Consider the following 6,000-nt stretch of genomic DNA (forward strand, 5'->3'; position numbering starts at 1 on the left):
GTACTAGGTTTATTAATTTAAATTGTGCCACAAGTTAGTGGGCGTATAAGAGCATCTTCAAAAGTCTTTCTAAAATCTACTCTTTAAATCATTATTTGGAAAGTCATTTGAATATACATTTGTACCCTCCAACAGTTTTGCTACACTCACCGTAGCTATCCACCCAATCCCTAACATCTCTAACCATATATAGACCACCAATATATCCATCCACCAGCACAACCTCTCTCTCTCTCTCCCACACCACCCAATCCCTTGACCAACCTCCCTCCCATAACCGCTTTAGCGTGTTGCATTGATCGCATCAGTTACGAGGACTTAGAGCATTTTCAAGATTTTTTCCGAACTTAATTATCCTAAATCCATATACAGGGTACATTCTAACATAAAATCATCTCTAAATATTTCTCTTCATCAATAGTTACCATATCTCAAATAATATATAGGATGGACATCATGACATTTTAAATTTATTAAGAGGGGAGGGGATACTTTAGAATACCACTAAATATAAGATGTTTAAACCTTATAAGGCAGTATCCGCCTCCGTTAATGATTTGGTAGTATCTCACAAAATCTTTTATGTAGTAGTGTTAGTTTTAGCTCTAGAGACGAATAACAGGAACTTCTGGAGATATTGTTAATTACCGAGGGCAACGAGGTCATTTCTCTTCATAATTAACGTTTTTGAAATAAGCTATAAATCATATCTTATTTCCATCTTTGCGTGGGACGGAGGGGTCACATTAAATTAAAAAATTCTGTCATATAAATATGGATCGGAACCACACTTTTGGTGTGGTGGCAGTGGCACAGAAGGGAGGATACCATGTTACCTACTAGTACTAGGTTTAGTTTAAATTGTGGCACGTGTTAGCGGGTGAGTAAGAGCATCTTCAAGAGTCTAATTCAAAAATCTACTCTTTAAATCATCATTTGGAGAGTCATTTAAGTAAAAATCGTTATCTTTGTACCCTTCAATAGTTTTACTATATCTTTATGCGCACTCTGATTCATCCTCGCTTTAATTTCCATCGTTGGCTAGCAAGAAATCTAGAATAGAGGATGTTCATATTTGAAGATCTGGTTAAAGAGGTTGTTGGAGAGTTTTTCTTTATCAAAATCTCTATCCTATAAATTATGAAGAGTATAAAAAGTCTCTTGGAGTTACTCTAACCATGTTGTTTGTGTGTGTGCGTCATCTTGCAATTAAAAAAATGCAGGCCTTCGAATCTAGGGGTCTCTCATTTCACTAGTTCAGAGGTCGCATACAAACCAATTATAATAAAGAAGCATTCATTTTCAGCCATTATTCTTTTTGCATTTTATTGAGCAATATTAATTCTTTTTACATTTTTTGAGGGGCATTAATTCTTTTTACCTGGAATTTCCGGGTATAAACATTGTCGAGTTGAGCGATATGATGAAGGCCTCAGTTGGCCTGTTGCCCATAGAGTAGTGGGCTGCTGGTCCGACTTATTATTTTCCTGTGTGCGTTGCTGCTTACCCGTTACCTCTTCTACTATTGGGCCTTCCCTGAGAAAAAAAAATAGTTGGCCCATGAAACTAAATTCGGGAATCATCCATCAGCTTCGCGCCGTGCACACGGGTTTTGAGTTTTGACACAGTCACATAGCTATAGCAAATAACAAAACTAATAAACCTCATACATAAACATAATTATCAACTTAGAAAAGGGCATGCATGTGGATGTATGTATATATTTTTATATGAATTATGATAAAATACCTGTACTTTACTCATATATATTTGAAGTAGGTTGTACATACATAGAAGTACAAGGTCATTACGTTCTATGGGTTTACTTAATTTCTCATCAGCTTCGTCTCGTCTACCTCCAGATAAAGGAGACGAATAGTGAGTAATAAGTGAACCCTCATACATGCATACAAATGAAATGACAAGTACTAGCATCCGTAGTACTATTAAACAGCCACACACGCACACATACACGCACGTACCTCGATGTATATATCCATGCTGCATCGAGCTTCGTTGTTCTCGCTAGCTTAATGCCATCTCACGATTAAGGAGATGACGGTGGTGGGCATTTGGGCCTGCATGTCGCACAGTTGGACCTGCACTCTTGCAATGTCAAGTGGCAATACTCTTTCTTAGAAACATCCGGACAGCAGTAGCAGGCGGTCCCGTTCACCTTATCGAAGGAATAGCAATACTTGGTGACGCAAAAGTTGATGACAAGCTTTCTCTCATCTGATGACGTGGAGTTGATGGGAGCGGTGATGATAGAACTCTTGAAATAATCCATCAGCTGATGACGGCCTCCAATACTTTTTTTAAATCTAAGATCGTCATTATATATAATAGAAGCAGCAGCAACAGAAACAATCGTCACATATACTTACATTGCGCTTGTCCGAAAAGCATAGCGCACGACATGGTCGTCATCACCATGCTATTGATGCGCCTCATGTTAGATCCGAAACTCGAGGTCAGATATGAGCAACGAGGATGGAGATCACCACCCTTATATGGTAGAACGAACAACAGCTTTTTGTAACCAATTTTCCTATCAACCAGCCGTCTGATTTCTTTAGGGGAATGTTTGGTAGGGCTACTTAGAAGAGCCCTACCAAACTTTTTGTAGGAGCTGCTGCTTTTCAAAGAAAAATAAAGGAGCTGGAGTCGCTTTGGACAGGAGCTTCTGTGAAGAAGCTATGCCAAACACCTCCTTATTAGTAACCCATACTACGGGCTTGCGTGAAACTCACTATCGGAGACGGCTTCTTTGCCGAGTGTCCCAGACTTTGCCGAGTGTTTTTTATCGGGCACTCGGTAAAGAGGTTGTTTGCCGAGTGCCAGAGAGAAAGCACTCGGCAAACAAATGGCACTCGACAAAAGATGGTTTGCCGAGTGCCGAACACTCGACAAAGAATAACACTCGGCAAAGACCAGGTTTGCCGAGTGTCCAACAATAACACTCGGCAAAGGGCCACTGCCGTTAACGGCCGACAGCCGCCGTTAATCCTTTGCCGAGTGTCTTCTCCTGACACTCGGCAAAGAGGCTCCTTTGCCGAGTGTCATTTTTTTTGACACTCGGTAAACCATATTTTTTCACTTTTGACCTCCAAACTTTTTCTGCAGTCCTCAGACAATACCTGGAACTCTATGTTCCAATGTGCCACATTTCTCAGACTTTTTCTATATTTCTTTAATTTATTTCATTTAATTGAATTTTCTTGGATAATTCAAATTATAACTGCTAGTCATTCGAATAATGAAAAAATAAATGGAAAAATAATATTCATGTTATTTAGTATAATGTGAGGCCATATCCAGGAACAGACCACCAATTTTGAACATCTTGTTCACAAAACATGACCACGAACTTACGGTCGAGTTGTTTTTAAATTCTATAAAAAGCAAACGAAGTCCGAAAATCATGAAACTTGTCAAGATGTCAAGATATCATATGTGGAGGCTGTGATAAAAAATTGAGGAGGTTTCACGCAAGTTGTCACATACGATGCTTGCCCCCGCCCACGCCACCGGAGGAGGAGAAAGAGAGGAGGAGGAGAGGAGGAAGAAGGAGGAAGAGAAGGAGGAGGAGGAAGAAGGAGGAAGGAGGAAGAAGAAGGAGGCACCAGCCCCGCCGCCGCCCCCGGTGCTTCCCCAGCCGTCGCCTTGTCCATCGGTGCCTTGGCCCCTTCACCACCGCCGCCCTACGACGCCCACTAGGTATGCCCTATCGTCGTCGACGGCGTAGTATTACTAGTAGTTGCGGTAGTAGTAGTGGTAGAGTAGCAGTGGTGATAGTCATAGGAGTGGTTGTGACATTGTTATATATATGTGGTTGGATATAATCTTGTGCATGTCGTCCATCGTGCCGTTCATATATATGTGCATGTCGGCCATCGTGCCGTTGGTTTTCTTGCAGGTTTTGAAAACCTCACCGTGCAGGGGAGGTGCTGCCGAAATTTTGTATTGACAGTTTTATGTTTCTTTTTTTGTAGAGAAGAGCCCGTCGGAGCGGAGCCGGAGTACCTCGGCGACCCCGATCGCCTTCCTCGCCGCTATGGGTCTGCCTGCACCGCGTTGCCTCACCACTGCACCGACCCGCCACGGCCCCGCTAGCCTAACTCCACCGCCACCCTAAGTATAACCCATCTTTCCGTATCATGGTCGTAGATCACGTAACCCAGTTAGGTGTCTCCCGTTCGAAAGAGATACGGTTGAAAATATGCAGATATTTCCATATCTAAAACCGTATCTATTTCGAATTGTCCATGTTTTTTAGATAGCCTACGGATGCATAGGTGGGGTTAGTTTCCATGGTCTGCTCCGATCTAAGATAGAGTTTCGGCATCATCTCCCTGTTGTTCTCCCGATACACACTCTCCCTGGCAGGACGTGTATTTGGAGAACAGTGGGAAGGTGCTGCCGAAATTCTGTCTCGGATAGGAGTAGAGCATGGAAACTAACCCCACATACGCATCCTCGCGTGGGATTAGGACCTATCCTCACCTATTAGATAGTAGGAACGTCGTGTAGATGCAATTGATGTTTGTATTACTCATCGCTATATATGTTAGAGGATGGAGGACCGTGAGTGGATGTACATGAGCCGCGCAAGTCAGGGTCAGGTCACCAATGAATGGATTGACAAGACCGATGCTTTCTTGGAACAGGCATTTGGCATGGCTGCTAAAGGAGCGAGTAAAATTTGTTGTCCCTGTAGCAAATGTGCAAATAGGAAAAGATAAACAAAGAAGGTCATGGGGGAACATCTTTGGAAGAATGGATTTACGACAGACTATACCCGGTGGGTCTACCATGGTGAAGCCGATCGTATGAGAGAGGAGGTGGTGAGACCATGCGTCGAGGATTATGATGATGATGCCGGGGTAGCAAACATGTTAAATGACTATCATGAGGCACAGTTCATTGAAGGACGTACGGAGGAGGAGCCAGAGGCAACCGCAAAGGCGTTCTACGACATGTTTGCCGTGGCATAGAAACCCCTTCACGGCTAGACAAAGGTTTCTCAACTGGATGCCATTGGACGCATAATGGCGTTAAAGTCCCAGTATAGCCTGAGTCGAGACGCATTCGATGGTATGTTGACAGTTATTGGCAGCCTGCTTCCGGAGGGTCACCTTCTGCCAAAGAGCATGCACGAGTCGCAGAAACTCCTTCGTGCACTTAAGATGCCGTATGAGCAGATACATGCTTGCCCGAAGGGGTGCGTCCTATTTAAGAAAGAATACATGGAAACAAAGTAATGTCCAAAGTGTAAATCCTCTAGGTTCATGGAGGTAGATTCTGGTGATGGCTAGAAGAGCACTACTAGGGATGTGTACATCAATGATGCTCTTCTTTCGTCACTGAAGACTCCAAAATTGTCACATATATTATTTTATGACGAATTTGTGACGATATGGTATTCGTCATTGAATGCGTGTCATATTTTACCTACCATGACGAAATGTCTATTTTTGTCATAGATGTGCATTTGTTCTATGATGAAATGGCCGTCGTCATAGAAGTGTATTCTTTCTACGACGATATATTTTCGTCATTCATATAGCCCTTTTTTCGTCAGGACTTGCCGTCTGTTAGGCGGCCAGACGACGTCTACCACGCTGGCAGCTGACGTGTCTTGTCCACGTGGCGCGTCCACATTGCAGATGACGTGTCCGACCACGTGGCAGCTGACGTGGCCAGTGATGTGGATGGTCCACGTGTCCACTTTTTATTGGGCCACAAGGCTTGCTGTGATAGGTTCTCATTTTTGTCACTGAAGTAAATAGAAATTTGTCACAGAATCAATTACCAAATCGTCACAGAAAGGTCAGATAATTCATCACAAGTGCACATGCTGATTTCATTACAGAATGCAAATAATATTGGAATGACCAAAAGCTTCCATAAATTAACAGATCCAGTATTCCAATGACCAACAACTTAATCAACAATTCTAAACTCGGTTCACATAACTCACTAGACATCACATTTGAA

The sequence above is a fragment of the Miscanthus floridulus genome, chromosome 15 (assembly GCF_019320115.1).
Source record: "Miscanthus floridulus cultivar M001 chromosome 15, ASM1932011v1, whole genome shotgun sequence".
Classification (NCBI taxonomy): Eukaryota; Viridiplantae; Streptophyta; class Magnoliopsida; order Poales; family Poaceae; genus Miscanthus; species Miscanthus floridulus.